At 39.2% G+C, this 21,927-nt stretch overlaps 1 protein-coding gene across 3 annotated transcripts in view; it reads left to right on the top strand.

Moving 5' to 3' along the window:
• Positions 1-21,927, top strand: part of LOC310904396 (uncharacterized protein) — a 126,335-nt gene that overhangs the window by 82,156 nt on the left and 22,252 nt on the right. For 2 of the 3 annotated variants that reach the window (XR_014588294.1, XR_014588295.1), the window contains one exon: positions 15,717-21,927. This exon is cut by the window's right edge and continues 22,252 nt beyond it. The gene's annotated coding sequence lies outside the window, so the exon portion shown is untranslated. Of the gene's footprint in view, positions 1-32; positions 3,325-15,716 lie in introns of those variants that run through there. The other variant, XR_014588296.1, reaches the window with a different exon arrangement.

Raw genomic sequence — 21,927 nt, 5'->3', positions numbered from 1 at the left:
TCTGGGGGAGGGCTCCTCTGCTCTCATTTCAGGGGGAGAGTGGCCACAGGCGTGAGTTCTGCATTTCTGGGCAACGGAAATGAGAAGAGAGCGTGGTGTCAAGGGCGAGTGAAAGAGAAGAAGGTCCTGAGACTGGAGTGACTGAGGGGATCAGGCTGAGAGAAGGGAAGAGAATTACCGTAGTGAACACCCACGCACCTTTCGGTGTAATTTTTAATGCGAGACAAAGAACTTCGATGGCAACAGCTCCACCGGTGGGGGCCAGGAGTTGTACTGAGTGGTAAGGAATTGAGGGCTCATTTTATTCATTCTGAAAATCCAGTTACTCTGTGTACAGAAGGTGCAGCAATATCACACACAATGCTTGCAGGTACTGTCATATATTTTAAAATATTCACAGTGGGAGCGAATCAAATTGATCCCCCTTCACTCCTGGCAGTATGGAAGTACCTACAGCAACCTGATCTAGTACAGAGGACTGGATATGAAAACAGCAAGCTCAGACTAGAAATACTCATCTAATCCATAGTCATAATGAGCTCATCCACTGCCCCGAGCCTTTTTAGCAATGCAGGTATGCACAGCGTTCGGCCCGCTGAACGGTACGGTTGGCTGCACTCACGGTGGGTGCTTCATTACACTGACAAATGACCTCAGGGACTTAGTTAAGCAAGAGCATGAATGTATGCTTTCTAACACCGCACACAATATTTTGTGTGCTTTTAATAGTGTAGCCAAAGTGTAAAATTGGATGTAGGATTTTATAAACTTCCCAATGAAGAGAAAACATAGTTTGAAGCCACGGAAGCTGTGTATCCGATGGCAGAGCAGCTAATGCAGTTTGCTTCTCCAGCATTGCCCTGAAGTATCTTTAGAGATTCATATATAAACGGCAAGTACATAACTCGCTGTAAAAAGCTACAGTAGTGCTGAAGAAACCTTTGGTGAGTTTCTGTGGCCTGCAGAGGACAATTATATGTGGAATAGAAGTACAGCTCGAAACTGGACCCTCACACAAATGCCTCAGGATCTATCCATCCTAATTAGAGTATTCTTGAAATCCTGATGTGGACTTTGACTTTAAGAGCCTGATCAGGGCTAAGTTTAGCAAAGAAAAAAAAAATCTAAAAGGAGAAGACACTTTTTACATGAGGGATTTAGGTAAGTACAGAGCAGTGTCAGGCCCCCTTCCATTCCAGTGCTCTCCTCCAGGTCCGTCATGCAGCTGGAGATGTGAGTGAGCCAGAAGGGCTAGCACTGGGTGGAAATGCGTCTACAGCAATGGCCAGCTTGGAAGCATCGTTTTGTGTTCCAGCCAAATACCAGACAGAAATGGTCATGGCTTAAATGTTACATTTAGCAAAATGTGCTTGGGCCTTGGTTATTCATCATACTTAAGTACAATTAGCTGCATAGGAAAGCATGACTTTTAAAATCTGTTCTTTATAGGTAAAATTGTGAATATTCCTATGTGATTCTTATGAATACCATTGTTCCTATGAGTACTGTACAAGAGAAAAAAGAGACATCTGCCTTTTAAAGATGCTTCCACAATGCTTTAAGATAATTTTGTGATTCTTTAGGCATTTACGAATGTTTTTAGTAGAATTATGTGGTTGATGCTATTAGGTCTCCCTGTTGGTCTGTCCAGACTAAACAGTCTTCAGTCACGGCTAATACATGAGCTAGTCACAAGTGTTTAAAAGCAATGACTTGTGCTAGAAGAATTATGGTGTTTCTGAGTTATTAGTGGAAATACATGAGTTCTAATAAAAGCTTTAAAGCAGGAACTTGATTGTTCCCGTCCAGGATGGACTTTGCTGAGGAGTTTAAAAGAGAAGATAATGGAGGAGGGAGAAAAGAGATCTAACAATTAGTGAGCTCAGGATATGGAGGAATTAAATTCAAGTATCATTTATGCAGGCAGAGTTTTGACACATATGCAGGAAAAGAAAATATAATTATACGTTACAGAAATTACTGGATAAGAAAATGAGCAATTTGATACCGATTTACTGTGTAAAAATTGAGGTACAATATTTGTAGTTAAACATTTATATAAATGAAAGCTGTGTATTTGTATACAAATGATGAAGGTGACCCTGATTTAAGTCATTCAAAAAGAGAACATTTAAATATGTAAATCAGATATGAACTAAGTTGAGGGAGGGTTATCAAAAGTGTCTGCTATCTCTGAACTTGAACATATGCTCATTATGGTAATTCAGTAGGCTCTTTAGATCAAATGCCGGCAGATTTCAGTATTTTGCATTACTTTAAATTTTACTTCTGATTTCATCCCCCTTTTTTTTTTCTCCTATGACTGAATGCCAAACAAAGAACCATTGGAAGGGAAAAAGTCTTGCTATATTCCTCCAATGGACCTTAGACGTTGCATTTTGCTGGTTGTTGACCTGGGAACTGCCCAGAAGAATATGAGGCCAGAACTTTTCCACCCAATAATCTCATCGATACATTTAATATTCCACAAACCGTAAACCTCACATAAATTTTCCTTTAAACTGCATGTCTTTAAAACTGTTAAGATCAGAGTGCATAATTTTTTTAATGCACTGATGTAACGTAGTTGTTGGCTACATCTCTTCGAAGACTAGTCAGTCATTACTTTAGGAGATGATATTTGCCACAAAAGAAAGAACTGCAATTTCACTACTGGAAGCAAATCCCCTCAGTTCCTGGTTGTACAAGAAACTTTACTGCAGTTTTCTTACATATAATTTGCAGAAATATTAGGCTGGGTGTTGCAATGATAGGATAAAGTTTAACTGCTTCAGTATAAATCTCATTAGCATTTTTTTTCTTTAAGGAGAGGGTAGTGTGGTGAACATTTATGTTCTCATTTCTTACATAATCCACAAAACCTTTTTTTTCTGTTAGTTTAAGCGCTTGCATCTCTGTCTTTTGCGTCCCACATGAGCTCTTTCTTTAAGGTGTAAATATGTTCCCTAAATAATGAAAGTGCCATTATCACCCTTTTATTCATTTGGTTGCCCACGACAGAACTGAAAAGGCATTTAGCTAGAAAACATACTTTTGCTATAAAGAGATAACATTAACATAAAAATCTCTGCAGATCATTAGTCTGATTGTTCTCTAATGTATACTCTCTTGAGTTTTTTTTTTGCCAGGATACAGAATAAACGCAGGCATGTCAGTGAGCAGACACTGGAAGTTTTCATTCACTGCTCACCATCTCTCATGACACCCAGCCTGGGCTGGTCCAGCAGAGTATTCGCGTACATCCTTATCTCCAAGCTGATGGATAGCCCCGTCTTTATCCTGCATGGCTGAATCCCTCCAGAAAAGAACAGGTCACTTAGAACTAAATGAGTGCTGACTTATGTTTGATGAACAAAAAACCACAGGAGGCCCTAAACATTGTAGCAAAGATCCCCAAATTGTTTATTTTCTACAGAGTAGGCAGCTGAGTCACCGCTTTTCTTTACATTGTCCACACTGTGTTCCCATGTGGCTCCTCCTGCACTGATGTGAGCATGGTACATCATGGGAAAAAGCCTGAAATAATTTTGCAAAAAGATGTCAAAATATTTCAGCTAGGAAAAATTGTTCTGATATTTTGTTCTTTGCAGGATGACAGTATTTTGACTTGTTTTGAAGAAAAGATTTAAAATATTTTCTCTTTGAATGATATGATATACCCCCAGAAGGATTTTAGGTGTGTAGGAATCCTAGGTAAGTTGTCCTGCCAGTTAGCGATCTGTAATATACTCCTTTTAATTTGAATTTGTCTAGTATCAGCTTCCAGCCATTGCATACACTTTTTCCCTCCCTCTATGCCAACCATAAAAATGTACATTGGTCTCTGAAAACTTTACAAGAGAGTTTTGCAAAATCAGCCAGGCTACTAGTTATTATATCAGTGTTTCAAATCTGAAAACATTTGCATGTAGTTATTGATCTCTGAGACAAAGGTAAGGGTTATTAGAAGTGGCTGTGAAGCTTGCCTTCATGGCATGGACTCCAAGTACAATTTTGTTACCAACCAGTATGCAAATGAAATAAAACCAGTAAGCTTAAATATAGACTCACAGAACCATAGAATATCCCGACTTGGAAGGGACTCACAAGGATCACCTCCAAACAAAAATCTTAGCTCTGATGGTCTGTTGTTCTTGTGCTTTTTAACTAGAACTGCCAATGTCCCTTTAACACAGGGTTGGTTTTTTTGGCCGACTACTGGACAGTCATTGTTCTTTGACCAAGATTGCACTCTAATCTTGGATGCTATATGAATCTAAAGAGAGCTAATGGAGATTTGTGGAAAATGGCTTGGCATTTTTCCATTACTGCTAATAGGATTAGAGAGGTGATGAATTCCTCACTGGAGGTTTTGATAGCTCTGAATAAAGACGACAACCTGCAAGCAATACTTCCAGCTCAGTCATTGCTATTTTCTCTGTGTTCTGGGCTCCACAATGCACGAAGGATTTAAGGTCTGGAACAGGCTTCCTGGCGAGGCAGCTGATGCCCCAGGTCTGTCAGTGTTCAAGGGGCATTTGAGTAATGCCCTTAAAAATATGCTTTACTTCTGTGCATGTTCTAGCTTGCCCCAGCTTATCCAGCATGTAATGCTTAACTAATTTACAAAATATTGTGGCTTCACATCCAAGCTTTTAAAAGTCCCTCATGAAAACAGCATTTAATATGTTTTGAATAGTTTTCCTTAATATGTTTTGTTCATGGATAATAGTTGTGATAAGGAGAAGGAGATTTTTCCCATCAAAGGAATAGAAGTAAATTAATAGAGCTATAGTTGGTCAAGACCCTCTAAATTACACATTGTTTAAAATAAGAAAAAACAGCATATTAGAATCCAGAGACTTATGAAAAGCTTTTTTTTTTTTTTTTTGACTCTAAAAACACCTTGGAAAAGATTTCAAAATTATCACGACATTTCATTATGAAACTTTTTAAACAGAGTCCAAAACATGAATTTGATTCAAATTCTAAGCTAAATATGTAATGTTGTTTACAGAGAGAAATATTCAAATGAAATATTTTGATGTTATTAAAATAATATGGTTTATTTCATATTTGACTTCATATTACTATGAGATTGGGAAATGTTCTTCCATTTATGCCCTACTTTTAAACAGTGATGCAAATGTAGTGATACTAAAATAATTCAGACCATTATTTCTGATGTGCAAATGCTTCTCCTTAGTCATACCAGAGAGGGCCATTTTCAGTGGAAGTGCTGAGAAAATGGGTTTTCTCAGGGGAGGAGAGGAGAAAAAAAAAAATAAATCGATATTTGCTAGTCTTGCCTTGTCTGAAAATGTTGACAACCAAAATAATTTAGAAATGTTGTGGCAGTGTCATCTACATATCCATGTCAGTGTAGTTAGTGCCTTTGTTCTTGCCTATGGCTTCCCTGCCTGCATTGCAGTTTCCTGGATATTTCACAATCCCACCTCTTCCTTAGCTACTGCTACTGTATCATAAGGACCTCTATTCTACAAAAGACAGGAAAATCTGCTTTATACAAGGGAAGGGTAGCGTGAAGTCACAGTGGCCTCTTTTCTTTGGCCAAAAAGTTAGACTTTATGTTTTTAGGTATTAATTCTTTAACTTAAAAAATGTTTTCCCCTTCACAGACAGTACAAACATCATGAAAGCAGAGAACTGAACCACAAAGAAATGTCCTCAATGACCACTACCACAAGTAATGTCTGATCACCTTTGATTTTCTTTCTACCTACCCCAAAATTTTCCTCAGACATCTGTGAGTAGACTTGATTTCCTTATCGATGCACTGGAATTAAGAGAGGACATTTAAAAGCATTTTCACATAGGTTGTCAGGTACTTTTGGTGTATAAATCACTGGCTGGCACAACTCACTGCCTGTCCTTTGGTGTCAACTAACAAGTGGTATACATTTAGATGTAACCTAACCTCTAGCAATAAATCAGTCCAGGTTCATCACAAACATCTCAACCTTAACCCTGTTGAAGTACTCTGCTGACACACAGAGGGAAGTTTCAGGAGACCCCTATCACCAGGTAGCGTGTCATGATGTAAACTGATCCTTTTGATAAGGATAGGATCCAAAATCAGGAGCAGTGACTCTGTCAGCTTTACAGAATAATTTAAAGAGATACATAGCTAATTTTCACTACCACATAGTATCAGATCAAAAAAGTAGCAGAAGTAACATATACGTCATTGATTTTTATCCCTTTCAGAGCAGCCTGTCTTGGTATTTTTAATGAAACATTAAATGATTGTAATGTAAAGTGTAACAGAATGGCATAGTTTTATACTTTCTTAATTGGATGCTAATATCCATGTCAGTATTTGCATGAAAAATGGTGTACTAAGCCAAAATATCAAGGTTTTTAAAGCTCATAATCATTCTTCCACTGATACCATCTGTCAGCTTAATCTTCACCTCCCAGAATTCAAGGAAGAGGGTGCCTTCAGGGAAGGGAAAATGGAAAAATTACTGTTATGAAAGTACAGTAAATTGAGTTTAGACCACGGAGTTGAAATCCCATTTGATTAGATAGGACTTATTAGTTATTAATTGTCGAAGTTTGAAAATAATTAAGAATTACTGCTGGGGCACTGTCACTCCTCCTCCCTGAAGAAGCTGCAGGGCTCCCTGGAGCTGGGAGCGGCGCAGAGGCACAGCCCGCACCGCAGGCTGCCTGCACAGGAGTTCAGAGGCTGCCTCCGAGAGCTCCTCGTCCAGCTGAAATTCCTGCACCAGCAGTGAGAGTCTGTGTACCCTCTGCTCTGCCATGGAGAGCGGTACGTGACTGCATTGCATATGCAGTGCTGCACCTGGTTCTTCTTGAGCTTGGCATTTTTACAGCATCCCTACGTGTGTATAACCTGCGTATAGCTATTGCTTGGGACAAGCCACTTCTTACTCGTCATTCATAGGGTATAATCGGGTGTACGCTAAGCAGGCAAAATCCCCAGGAAAAAAAAAAAAAAAAAAAAAAAAAAAAGGAAGAGTGGAGCTGGAGAGCAGATCACCTGCTGGTTTATTCTGAAATTAGAACATATGTGCAAAGCAAGCACATATCTTCTGCGAGATTATCTCAAATCTCTGCAATACTGCAGGAGCTACAGGCCAATTCTTCCTTAACAAAAGTAAGAGGGTGCATTTTCAAACATCTCCAGCTGTTAGTAAATCCTTTGACATGCAGCTACTTTACTAGATTGCCCTAAAGAAATTCAAAAGCTATTGTTCTCGCAAAATGTCGCTATTATTCAAATTTCAAAGACAAACAAATGCATCAGGTCTTTAATGTCTGTGTTTGCACAGCAGCTGTGCCTCCGAGCTTCCACTGAGCCGCTGCGTCCCTGCAAACATGTAGCTGGAGGTAATCCCTGCCCATGGGACAGCACAGGCCAGGCCTGCTCTGTCTCCATTGCCAAGTGTTGTACTGCAATAGGAGTGAATCTGCAGAGCAAAGCAGTTGGTGCTGAGGTCTATATCCTGCATGGTAGGGGCTTACTCTGCATTAGCTCTAGCCTGATCCTGTAGACGAAAGGCTCCTTGGTGAGTGGAGCGTGTTGGGGGATCTCAGGGTGCATCCTTCAGTTCAGGCTTAAACAAGAGGAATCTGCTTCGAACAGTGAGGGAGCGTTCTGCAAGCAAGTCCGTGCACAGTAACCGAGGAGACTAGTAAGAATCACTTCAAAGGCTCCCACATAATCCAAATTAAATAAATATGCTTGCTTGCTTTCTCTTTTCCTTCTTTGCTTTAAACAAGTGTAAGCTCTGAAAAAATATACAGGGCATTTTAAAATGAAAAGTTATTTCAAACAAACAAAGAAGTCAAGTTGTTTTAATGTTGAAAAGCTTCATTTTTTTTATTTTTTATTTTTTTTTTCCCCTAGGCAAAACCTGTAACTTTCAGTAAGGAAAGCTTTCATACTGCTTTGAATAGCCAGTCAGAGGAAAAGGACAAAGCAAGTACCGAGCTACTAAAAGGTACTCCGCTGCCTTGTTAACTATGCTAGTTATGATACCTTGCTTGCTTGGAAATATAGGTCATAAACAATTAAGGAAAAAAAATGCATAAACATGTAAGGGGCATGTAGCCCTTGGCATGTGCTTGGAGGGTGGCATCTGCAGGAGCCTCCAAGCCAGCAGCTGTGGAACCTTTGCTTCAGGTTTTCCGTCTGGGATGGGAGGTAAAGTGGGAGGGATGTAATTTGAAGAAGAAAAGGCAGGTTCTTTGCCAAAATTGTAATTTTTCTTATGGAAAATTATTATTTTGGCAAAGAAAACCAAAATTATTGCAACAAACTCTTATTCCAATATCTGGAATCAATGAGCGGCTGCCAATGCCCTGCCCCTCTCCAGCTCCAGCACCAAAGACCCAAGGTCTTTTCATTCCATTTTCCAAACTTAAAATTAAGCATGTACTTAACAGAGCAGGGTGAGATAGTTGGAATAAGGAGCAATACTGTTAAGTTCTAACTTGCAAAGCTCTCCTACTTAAAGTGCTCTTTTTTTCTTTTTTGTCCCAAGCAAAATATATATATATATTATAAAATATATACATCTTTGTATATAGATGTCAAATCTCTGTGCAGAACACCTTGCAAATTTAAAGTTTCATAAGGTTTATGTGTGTATATAGATGCATATGTACATCTATTTATTTCTATAAATGTCATTGTACTTTTTTTTCAACTGCTTCCCCACCTCTCAATTTAATTATCTGAATTATTTGTCTTATGTATACTCATCTGTAACCCCAGAGTAACTTAAAGTTGTTCTACTGAGCCAGTTTCCCAAAATTAGAGTCCTCAGATTTGCTTTCTGCTAATTTAATGGAAAAAAAAAAAAAAAGATTTTTTTCATATCTTTTCCTGGCTTTCAATATTTAAAAAATGGGATCCCTATTTTTCTTTTCTTTTTTCTTGTTCCTCCCCATTCTTTCATGCAATAAATAATTACCAGATTAAAAGAGGGAGAGGAGTGTTTCATGTATTCTCTTGTAAATAGTTTTAAAGCTCAAGTAGTTTATCCTACTTCCATTTATTAATACAAGACAGAGACTAAAGTACACACAGACACAACACTTATATTCATTTAGCAGTGACAGGTTAACCAGACTTTCTAAACAAAGAGTATTAAACACTGTTCAATCAGTGTCATCCTCCAGTTCTTTGTTTGGTCCATTATCTGGGATCTGAATGAGGAATTAAACTCCTGCATCAGGTAATAGTCAGTCATTGTGATGTGAAAGAACTTCCATAAGTTATCCTCCAAGGGGAAATCCTGCCCTGAGCAGAGGACCAGTCAGAGGCAGACGCACCACTTCAGTCTGATGTAAGTTTATTGAAGCCTCAAACAACACGTAAGGCCCTGTGCTGCTCCTAGCAAAGAGACATTTTTCGCTGCAAGGCATCATATCACCTCCCTTCCAGAGAAGTTAATTGTGGTTATACCAAAGGCCAAATTAATTTCATCATCAGCTTACAAATCAAAGTTGGGTCAATAAGGGCTATCATACCACTTCAAATAAAACAATCCCCTATAAGGTGAGGAATTATTTGCCCTCCCTCTAACATATTTCTCTTGGGAAATGAAACGGAGAAGGGCAGAGAGTGGCAACTCCATCTATTTCATACATTCTCAATGTCCTCTCACATACATAAGCCCTAAAGCTAGAGCTTCCTGGCTTTTTCTGTTGTTTAAGAGGTGATTTGAAACTTCTGTTGAGAACATGCTGCTCTTAGTTGTGTGTGTCACTGACATATTTCTCTGGAAGACCTCCTAGCCTGGACTTTAACTCAGGACTTGGCAAGTGATTTAGCACTTATTTATTGAAACGTGCATAAGCCTTAAAACCATCAGACAGTTCCAGCACAAACATCTGTCTTTTCAAAAGATAACACCCTGTCAAAATGCCCTGGAGCAGAATCTCTTCCTTTGGTTTGAAGTTGAAGAAGTAAGCAGCTACAGTAGTTAGACAGCAAGTGTTTTTGGAGAGATGACAGCTGGGTTGTCAGACATTATTGCTGAATTACACAACGTTTGTATGTTACAGCACAAATGTAATAAGCAATTATTCTTACATTATCATATATAGGGCTGCCCAATTACTGTCTGTGAGGTAAGATAAAGGACTTGTGGTCTGTACCACTTCTATTGGTGTCAGGGGCTTTCCATCAGACAGAAATGAAGGTAAGTCTATTTTCACTCTTGTCATTTGAGGGAGTATCAGTTTAAACATCCGCTGTAGAAAAAAGATATCAACGAGTAAAATCTCCAAGGCAGACTTCTATCCCTTGTGTGAGGAAAGCAGACAAGTTAGTTACAGTAACTGCGAGTGATGAGAATTTAGCTTCCTCATCAGTAGATTTCACACACGGAGTAAAATCATATTTACTTAATCCTCAGTGTTGGAAGACTCCAACAAATTTCATTGTATTTCACATATGTCATTTTTACACAGCGCTACTAAGAAAATCACTGCATTTCAAAGAAACTGAGAGATCTCTGGATGGTACTTACTTAGATCTTTCTTGTCTTGAGACACAAAATAAAAGAACACAAGCCAGGGAGAAGGATGAGAAAACATTGAATAGCTTTTTCATAAGAAAAAAAAAAAAAAAAAAAAACAGCAAAATAGAGTTGTCTTTTGGAAAAGAGTTGACTGAGGTTGCTATGACACAGGTCTGTGGAATCATAAATGAAGAACTTAATGGAGAAAATTGTTCATTGTTTCTCATAATACAAGAAATAGGGGACAAAAATGGACTGACTAGTTAATAGGTTCAAAACAATCAGGAGATAACTCTCCAACATCTAGTTAAACTGTCAGTTTAGGTAAACTAGTTAGATATCTAGTCAAATTCATGGCTATGAGCCAGATATGAATTTGAGGTAAAAAGGTCACCAGCTGAACTGATGGAAGAAAAAAAAATCCATCAAAGACTTAGAAGATATTATGGAGAGCAGTTTTCACATGGGCAAATAGTGACAGGACAAGGGGGAATGGTTTTAAACCAGAAGAGGGGAGATTTAGATTAGATGCTGGGAGGAAATTCTTTGCTATGAGGGCAGTGAGGCCCTGGCCCAGGCTGCCCAGAGGAGCTGGGGCTGCCCCGTCCCCAGCAGTGCCCAAGGCCAGGCTGGGTGGGCTTTGGGCAACCTGGGCTGGTGGAGGGGGCCCTGCCCATGGCAGGTGTTGGACCTGGAGGGGTTTTAGGGTCCCTTCCATCCCAAGCCATTCTGTGAATCTATAATAACCTCTGCCTCAGTTTCCAAGTCTTATTATCATCTTTTTCCCTAGGTCTACACTATTGGTCACTACTGGAGAGTGGCTAATGGTCTAGAACAGACCTGATGTGACCCTTCTCAGGCTCTAAATTACAAGGCTAGAAGCTTGTGATTCAGTTGGCAGCAACCCACTGACGTGAGCTGAGCTATGCAGATTTATTCCAGGGAGTTGCTATACAATTTTAACAAACTACTATAGAAAAGAAAAAAGCTTAGGAGGAAAAAGAAAAGGAAAAGAAAAAAAAAAAAAAAAAGGAAGAAAAAGCGCTTTTCAAAAGTCTTTTTATTGCCTTAAGGTATCAACTATTAGCAATTCTATTTGAAATACTTCTATGGTTTTCCAAAGAGTAACATTCAGCAATGGCTCTGTCTTGCCTCCAGATACAGCTTAGATAAGAGGAGCAGTTCACCAGACATGGCTCTGATAGACAAGGCAAGGCATCAGTTTCAGCCAAAATCTTTCTCCAAAAGCTTGTTGTTTTTTTGTTTGTTTGTTTTTTGTTTTTTTTTAAATCTTAATCTTATAGCTCTGGTTTCTTAGCTGTCACCAATCAATCAGTAACTCAGCTGAACTGGACATAAAAATAATTACTTAGGTGAAAGCCAACTCAAAGAAATAAATTCAGTCAAGTCATATCAAGAAAAATTGTTGCATTTCTCCATGGATGTGGGAATGGTGCAACATGAAACTGCCCAGTTGCTTCTTACAGGAATGAAGGTCTTCGTGGACAATAACAGCTAAGCAGAAATATTGCTTGAACTATCACCTGAACCAGAGGTTGCTGAGGCCACCTGGAATCAGTCCTATGTGGCATTAGCATGTAAATACGCAGAAGTCACTAATTTATTTATTTATTTATTTGATGTTAAACACGATCTGCTTCCCCTGCTTCATTATGGAAAGACCTCCCCCACCCCAAAAACACGCAAACAAACAAAACGGGAGATTCTTCTCCATGACCACTTTTCCAAGCATAGTGAGAAATCTGTGGCATAGGAGGCTGTCCAGCTCGTGGTTCGGAGCACAGATTCTTGAGACCTCCCTGCCAAGGCACTGCTTCTCCAGCTGGACTTCAGCTTCAGAAGGGTGACCCTTCCTCTGATGACAGCCAGATCGACCAAGCTCTGCATCGCCCATACAAGTGTACCCATAATGAATCCCTGCTGTAATTCACGTACAAATGCACCCGTAATGAATCCCTGTTGTAATTCTATCAGCTGTAGCAAGTCAAGCTAAATAACACAAGCATCTTCTGACCAAGGCAGATCAAATACTACCTGTGATACAGATGAATGTTTTCTGGGATGTGTATTTACTGGTAAGAAAAATTGATTAGCAGGATGCCTGAGTCTTATTTAGAGCATCTATTCAAGCACATAGGTGCATTCTACAATTGTAGCAACTATTTTAAAAAGTCAACCAGAGGCTACAGTATTATGTGAGCTTCTCTAGCAACTTCCTCTCTCACATTATACGTGCTTTACTTTTCCCTTTGTTTTCTGAGGAAGTATTATTCATGTAATGTTTCTCTGTGCTGTAAATAGTCCTCTAGTTCCTTTCTTAGGTGAACGAAGAATAAAATCACTCTTTATCAAGCAAACTCTGTTCCTTTGTTGCCTGAGATTGTCAGTTTCAGATATGGTGGGGGAGAAACAATCCCCTGCTCCCTAACTCCTGCAAAGCCCTCCAGGGAATCCCTGTCACATTTACTCTCACTGTAGCTTCCTGGTTCTCAGGGGTGCCTTCTGAATCACAGCAGTTCTGGCCATTTTATTTGCTCCCTCTCTTACACGCGTGCAATTTAAGAAAAGTGAAACTATAGCATTTCACCTTGCAGTGTCTGTGCGGTTTGAGCAGGTAGAGATAAAATTACCTAGAGATTTTATCTAGAGAGAAAATTTCCTCTTATCAGCTGCATAAATGTGCCCCAAAGCCTAGAGAAATAAGGGAACTCTGTAGGAGTTCACTTGCTGAGCAGGTGTTCGTGGCTCATCACAAGAGAGGTGTGGGGTGGAAATAGCTTCTTACCTCTCCAACATGAGCAGCTTTACTCCAGTTCACACCTCTGGACCTACCGGTCAGGACAGTGACATCCCAATTTCTCTGAATTAGACTGGCCAAACGTAACAGTGAGGCATCAAGAAATGGTGTGTCTCCTGCCCAGATTTTTCTATCGACACAAACTGGTGATGCTGCAGGAGCCATGCTAAATGCACAGCAGCTGCAGTGGGACGCTCTTTCCTTGGCACTCAGGGTACTTACTGGCTATGTTGTTGTCAGCTTTGTGAATTTTTTTGTTTGTTTGTCTTCAGAAGAAGCTTGATTTAAAAAAAAAAAAAAAAAAGTTAACGTATATATAAATATTGCCATTGTTGAGCTCTCTTCTATAGAAATTAGACAGCAAACAGACTGGTCAGACCTCATCAGACAAAATAGACTTCTGTTGGAAAAACAAAAACCAAAAAAACAACAACAAAAAAACCCACCATTTCCCAGAAAATGAAATATCTAGCTCATGAAAAACATCTCTGCATCTGCAAACACAGCTCTAAGCCATGGTTTATTAAGCATCTAGTAGACTTTCTTCTACAAAACAGAGTCTGGGAGCCCTGGGAAAGGCTTTGAAGCATGTCTGGCTCTGAGGCTGCTTCTTTCTTGAGGTGCTCCAGGTTGGACTTTCCTAACGCCTGTGGGCAGCCCTGCCCGCAGGTCATTCTGCAAAGTGGTGTCTGGCAGAGCCCCCAGCCTCTGCCTGCAGCAGCCCGGGAAGCTCGCACACCCAGAACACCTGACCTGTGTGTGGTTCTCTGTCTGTCAGGGAGAATTGTCACGGATTTTATTTTTTTTTTGAGGTTTTGTGATTTTTACATCACTGTTCTTTATGTATTTTTTTTAAACATTGTGGTGTTTTCCTGGCGTTAAGAACCTGGAAGAAAAAAAAAAAAAAGAAAAAAAAAAAGACTTTTTTGTGTATTCTTCTGGTGGCTCAGGTCAGCAGAGCTGTGAAATCACTAGAAAGAACTTTGGAAGTGTCTCTGAGCTGCCCAGGATTTTGGAGAGTATGTTTCACCCTTAAAAACACGCTTTGCTCCATCCAAACCATCACGGAGCAAAATTTGGTTCTCCCAACAGTTTCCTAATTTGGGGCCTTTTAGCAAAACTCATATTCTGGATGGAACAATTTTGGACCATTAAGATTATCAGAGAATTCAGTTTCCTAGCCATCTCCTGTGCTGAGCATACTGGGTCCGTCTGGGACGGAGCTGACTTTCCCTGCAGCAGCCCACGCAGCGCTGTGCTCTGTGCTGGTGGCTGGAGCAGCCCTGGTATCACCCCGGTGGTTTGTCTATTGCTGAGCAGCACTGGCACAGCACCAAAACACCCTCCAACCCCCCAGAGCCAGCAGGCTGGGGGTGGGCAAGAGGTGGGGAGTGGACATCAGCAGGGCTGCTGAGCCAAACCAAGGGCATAGTCCATAGCGTATGCTGTCATGCTCAGCACTAAAAGGTGAGAAAGGGGGGGGGAGAAGAAGGGGGGCTCTCGCTCTGAAGACACCTGTCCTCCCAAATAACCACTACCCATATTGAGGCGCTGCTTCTCAGGACATAGCTGAACATCTTTCATTGATGGGAAGTAGAGAATAATTTTTGTTTTCTTCCCTCTGTACTTCTGCATATCCTTTGTATTTTTTTCCTTTTTTTTTTTTTTTAAAATCAAGTTACCCTTATCTCAACCCATACGCCTTTTTTCCTTGCAGTATACTTTCTTCTCACCCCCATCCTTTTGAGGATGGTGAACGAGAGAGTGGTAGTGGTGGAGTTCAGCTGCTCAGCTGAGTAAAACCACCACATGGAGCCGCTCTTGTTTCTAATGGTGTGTGCTTGCGTTCTCTCATTGCATTTCTAGTGACAAAGAGACATTTAGAACCTGAAAGCTGATTTTTTTTTTTTTTAACCTAATAATTGCATGTTAGGCTCATGAAAGTCTCTTCCAGAGATTTATGCTTTAATTTTATTCTCAACGTCTCAGTCTTATGAAGTGACAGTGATCTTGGGATATTAAAAAGTCAATTACGTGATAATTTTTACTAGTCCCATCTTTTTTTCAGAACCTCACACGTTATCATTTTGTTATTATGGTCTGTGGTGGAAACCTGTTTGTGATGTGAGTGATAAGGCAGCTGTTTGTCATTTTGAAGACTCCAGGAAAGGTATTTTAAGGTAGTACTTAGCATTGTGAATTAAAAGTGTTCTCTAATAATTGATGTGAAATGTTAAAGAAGATTTTTCCATTCCGTTATAAAAATAGACTAGGGAAATGATCACACAGTTTCAGGATCAGATGATGGCTTTATGTATTTTTACATTTTTATGTATTTTCATGGAGCAGTTAATTTCTGGCTATTTCTCTTATGACAGCAGGATGAGACCCCCCAGGTGCTGGCCCTTTCCAGAGGCAGAACTCCAGACACCATGTCAGTGCTGAACGACACCAACCCATGGGGTGTGTTGGGATCAGTTCCCCCGAGCAGGTCTTCACACTTGACAAGTGTCCGCCATCACTTGGGATCACTGTGTGGGAGGTTCCAGGTTCCAGAAGGAAAAATGAAGAATCACAATGAAATGGCAGCCAGAAAATGGGTAATTAAGGGGTGGAAATGCTCTCATGTGCCATCTCTGATTACCACGCTTCCTCTGCAGTACATTTTCTTGTGCTGCTGTCCAGCTTGTTTTGTGTTTTAATGTTTCCAATTAAGCACATCTGACTGTTTCCCTTGGGAAACTATAACACAGCAAGCCCACAGCACTTCCTGTCAATCATTTTCTTTAATTTTCATTTGATTTCATCACTCCTACTTAACCAGCACTTAATAGTTATTTTCTGTGTATTTCAGTCCTAAGAATTTCCCATGCAAACACATCCTTCAAATATCCGCTGGCTGCTTTCCCTGCCTCATGTTTTAACCAAGCTATATCTAAGCTATCTTGAATTTCATTTTCTTATGTTCAAATTCTACTGTTAGAGTTTTGCTTTTTTTTTTTTTTTTTTTTTTTAATGTTGGTCTTGGTCACTTGTCCCACCACTGCCACCCTCCCTCAGTGGACTCAGTGGAGTAGGATAAAAGAGAGCAGTCAGTGCTCTGCAAGAAGCCAGAGTGGTGCTTTTGCCTGCCTACAGTAGTTGACTGTACATACACTTTTTGTCTGGAATGCCCATTTCTTTGATAGCAATCTTAGAATGGGGCCTCTTTTTAAGGGATAATTTCTTATTACAGTCGATCTGTGATCTGCAAGTGGAGGTCCAGGCGCAAGAACAATTTGCAATTATTTCTTAGCAGTCAAAATTACAATAATAGTTGTGGTACCTTTTTTTAAGAAGCTTTTTCACTCCTGGTGAATAACTGCAATTTAAGCTACCATTCCTCAGATGTAAGGTGTGTTTTTTTCCGGTGAATTCTATCATCAGGAAATTGGAGAGCTCTTTGGGTAAATAATCCCCCTTTTAATCTCTTTGTCCTTGCACTTGGATCATTTACTTGCTATAGATATAATCAGAGAGATGAGAAACCTGCAATATTTCAGTCTTTTAATTGGCAATGAGGTTAATATAACACAGGCGGCCTCTTTCCTTCCTTCTATTTCAGTTTTGGGTAAGGTTAGTGGGTGGCTGTGGTGGCCAAATGATACTGCTATGTGTCACCATACTCATTTTTCTAAAAGCAATGAGGCTATTAGCTTTCTTCCTTTTTTTAGCTATGTGTTTCTAGAAGCCTTGGGAAGTTTTACCTTTTCAGAGGGGCTATGAATATCTGCTTCAGTTAAAATTTATTTGAACAAAGATCATTTTTAAATGAAGAGATTTTTGGTTTTATTTGTTTGTTCTAGTTAAAGACTCTTTCTCTCTGATTATAAATAAATAAATAAATAAAAAGAAATCAGGTTTCCTAGCAAACAAGAGATCCACATAGGAGGTCTTGATAATACGTAAACATTAAAGAAAAAGCTTACAGAGTCAGAAATCAGAATCAGTAATAAATTGCATTGTTCTTATTTTTCAACCAACTCTACTAAATAATAGAGCATTGTGATAACTTACCCTATAAACGTCTTTAGGTAAATGCAGCTGACTAGATGTATTTCCTGCCTGAGATTTTGGATTGGTATATAGGTTGAAATATTGCTATATTGCTTTTAAAAAGTAGAAAGCCCAAATATTATAGCTGTGCAGCAGAAGTGATGGGGTACTTGAGAATATGACTGGTAAGCAGTTACTCAGATTAATGAGCAGGATGTCTGCAGTCCACTAAAGAGCACAGGAGGTGACGCAGACACCTGAGATATTGCACAAGGAGGATTATCAGACGGAAAAAAGTCCAAATAAAACTCTAAAAGATACATCACAGTTTTTTTCTAATAAATAAAACTTTGTCACACTCAGTGTATTCATAAACTGATTATGAAAGGAGATTAAAAGTGAGTGGGAGATGCATGACAAGTGATACAATCAATAGGGAATACAAGTAGTAAAATGAATGAGGAAGTGATTAAACAGGTATTAGGGGGGATTATAAACCGGACTTTGACCTTGTAGTATGCTACTTGGATGTCACTGTACTGTATTGCACTCGTCATGTACTATTCTGTCTGAGTAAAGGGCCCTGCATGGCAAACTGTCCTGAAATTCACCGTTTTTAGAGGTAGCTGTGTGAATGAATCTCATGTTTGGTGCTTAATGAAGTTTTATTCCAGGGATGGAAGAGGAGCCAAGCCCATATTCCTAGGTCAGTTCAGCCTCAATTAGGTGACCTTTCAATTACCTATATCTTGATAGAGAGCAGTTATTAATTTGAATAATCTAAGACCAAAATAGCATGGCATCTTGATATGAGCAGCTGTCAAGGCAGGTAAATGCACAGGGATTTATAAAGTTGCCAGCGTTCCTCAGCTAGCAACTGCTCTTGATGGAAGGTCCCTGACCTGCTTAAGGTGTATTTGAAATACATTTAAAAAGTGTTTGTTTTCTTTTCCAACTAGCTCTAGTTTGAGCATTAGGTCATGTCAATGTCGAGGTGTATTTGTTAATGATCAGTGCTAGCTGTGACGCTGAGCCTTGAGGGATGAAACAGGAAAGGGGGATTAGGACTAAAATGGCATATTTCTACTTGTCAGGGAGAGAAAGGCAAACAGAAACTCCCAGGCTGTGGCAAGGCTAATTTCCCTACTTGTCAGTACATCTCACTCAAAGCCAGAAACAAAATGACTTCATTCACACTGAAAAGATGATCCAGTCTCCATGCTTGTGCAGCAGCTGATGTTAACCTCCGCGTCTAGTTGGGCTTCAGGCCGTTACTGGCAATGCTAAGCTGTTTGTCCAAATTTGAGGTTATTTTCCTTAATCATCCACTGATTTGCTTCATACAACAGCTTGTCAAGTGACAGAGTGACAAGTTTTGGATGATTAAATATAGGTGGCCAGATTAATTCTCAATATTTCTCCATTGCACTGTGTCAAGAGGCAGAGGAAAAGCACCTTTAACAAACACATTTTCAAGGAAACTATAATTTTCTTTGTGTTGTGAGTAATGCAATATTAAGCACTTACCTCAGCTCTGGAATTTTGTCTGCATCTTTGATGTTAGTGATCAAATATTCATTGCCTTGATTATTCAAATAATTAGACATTTTATCAGTTTCTTTGAAAAGTTCAGAAATAAAAAGGCAAATCCCTTGAAGGGGTGTTCAATATTTAGTTTACTGTCAGCAGAAGAGTCATTAGGCAGGAGGATAGCGTGGCGGGGAAAAAAAGTGTTTGTTGCAGGAGGCCTCAGATTTTCAAAGTGAATGCTTTGAAACTTTTGCTGCATTGTACCTAGTTCTTGCTCAAAAACTGCAGGCAGAGCCTCACCTGGGGATGCTTATTGCAGTTCCAGCAGCTTTAATGGAAGAGAACCAGGCCACGCTGGGGAGTGCTGGCCTTGGATGAAATTCATTACGTAGCTGAAGGGCATAGTCCAGCACCCATTCTGCTTTGACTTAGATAGTGTTTAAAGACAATGCCATGAGGAAATTCTGCATTTTACCCTTGCAGAAGGGGTGAGAAATATGCATAAAAATAGACTTAAAGATCATGTATAATGAAAACTGGATACGTAAATTCCTCAGTTTCTTTATGAACAACAAACATTGACAGTGGTGAAATCCCCTCATTTTTAAGGTTATAATTTAGCGGTAGCTTAAAAAGAAAAGTAGGATATTTAGATCTTTATTATACTTAATTGCTTCAAGCTTTCTGACTATTGTGTGGATGTTGCAGAGCATTAGAATAAAATCAGTTCAAAGCTCATGCATAATGTGCTAGAAATTTTTTGTTTGTTATAATTCCTACCCTTTCACATTAATTGTAATCAGCAGAGAATGCAGGCTCTAGTTGTCTTGCTAATGATAAATACAAATATAGCAACAGTATTTTCATTCTCTTTATTTATTTATTTCACCCTGGATGTACCCTGTGCAATGCATATCTCTAAAAAAGGAACAATGGGAGCTTGTCAATGTCTGTACACTGTAGAAATGGGTGTGTTTAGAATGTATGCATATTACATTTATTGAGGGATAAAATAGAAAAATGCTTTGCACCACTTTCTGCTATGGATTTTTGTTATAGCTCTATGCTCTGTGCTTCAGATACTTATGTAAGCATGCGGAAATATATTCTCAAAAAAAGACATAAGTGGCTTGACATAAACTCTTTATTGGTTCAGTTGTGTCAAATATTATCTATAAAAACAGTTCAGCACAAACTCTTCAAAATAAAATATTGCTGTACCTTTACATTAGTATACATAACATTTTTATAAGTACATAAGGAGTTTAGAGAAGAAACTGGGAAATGCACAAGACACGGTAAGTCTATCAAGTTGTTTCTAGAACACCTTTTCTTTTGGGACAGTGCATATCCATTATAGCTAAATCGTGGCCAGCAGACTAGTGACAAACGGAACAAAAACATAACTGAAAACATGTTTACATGGTATTTCTGACCATATCAAAGGCCATAAAGGCCTGGAATCTCATCTTACCTTCTGTAATTTTATTCTTAATGGATCCACAGGTTGCAATACTGCTGGTGAAAGGTGGTCAGGGATAGGGATGGCAAGTCCTAAACTACTCCACAGCAATGCTGAATTATACAAAGAGTTAAACAGACAATCATTTTTGTTTTTCTTTTTAATAAAAGTGTTTGAGGTACCTTTAAAATATCTAAATAGATAATTTCTGAAGAAAACACACACTCATCCATATTCAAGCACTACATTTTTCAAGAGGCTCTTCTTTTTCTTCAATACTGGATCAGAAACAAAAAGATTGCAGTTGTTACAAAGGAGTCAAGGAGAAAGAGGGCAACTGGGAGCATTAAATGCAGGGAAGTGGTTCTGTTTTCATTTTGGTTTTGTTACCCTTCAGACTAAGACCTGACCTTACTATGGTTCTTTCCTTCAACAATGATTTTCCATTCACACAGATAGAATCCAGGGTTTCTATAAAGCTCAAACAAAATGCTAAAATAATTCTTTAAGCAATATACAAAAAAAAAATCTATTGTCTTACGAAGGCCAAACAAGTTTGAGTGCCAGCAAAATAATTCACTGTCTCTCTGATGGACTTTATTATTGCTGAATAGCTTGGGTTCTTCACAGATGGTATTAATTGTCAGCAAAATACAGGAAATGACTGGCTGGTATTAAGCTTGGCCATGCATTGAAAGCACTCCATGAGAGCCAGACAAGATAGATACTAAGTCAAAGGACCGCGTTACGGAAAAGCTCACTTGCAACATGGCCCTACCATTGACTCCATTATAACAAAATCAGAGCCATATGGTAACACTTGGTGTCAATTCATATCACTTGACACGAGGAACAAAGTCAGGAAACCAGATGAGTGGCTCATTTATTTTCAGGTGTTTGTAGCTCCTTTGTAAACCGTCCATCAATAGGAAAGGTGACAGTGGTGAACAGCGATTTATTGTACATTCTTTGATTAGGATCTGCTTAGGATGTAGAAGCAGAGTGTTGATTGCTTCCATAGCAAACTACTGAAAGCATTTTCTTATTTGACACTGTGTACATCCTATAACCAGAAAAGACCAAAGAAGAAGGAGAGGAGGCCCAGTGTCTCTTGTAGCTCGAGGAAATGGAGCAAAGAACAATCATCCTTTAAGCCAGACTAAAGAGGAGCTGGGTTTCTGCACAAAGCATGCTAAATCTGTCAGGCAATCAAGGCAACAGACCTAATACCAAAAGAACCTTTCTGAATCAGTTCCTTGTGCAGTCCTTAGTCACTGCAAGAAGAAGCCTACAATAGTGAACATGAGCAAGAAACAGAGCCACAGAAATATTCTGCCTGAAAGCAATCAACTAAATATGTAACTCTCATTAGTGTGTAGAAGTAAATAAAAAAATAAATTAAAAAAAAATCCTAAATGGAAATCCTACAACATCTTTTTGTAATATTTCATATAATAAAATGTAACCTTCACAGTTCTCCAAGTGAGTGTTTAGAAAGCTGCACACATAGTTCTAGAACAGACCTTGTCCTACAGAAACTGCTGAGCACAGCTTTAATATTG

Source organism: Anser anser (assembly GCF_964211835.1).
Source record: "Anser anser genome assembly, chromosome: 9".
In the NCBI taxonomy this organism is placed as follows: domain Eukaryota; kingdom Metazoa; phylum Chordata; class Aves; order Anseriformes; family Anatidae; genus Anser; species Anser anser.
This window is presented reverse-complemented; position numbering and strand designations above follow the sequence as displayed.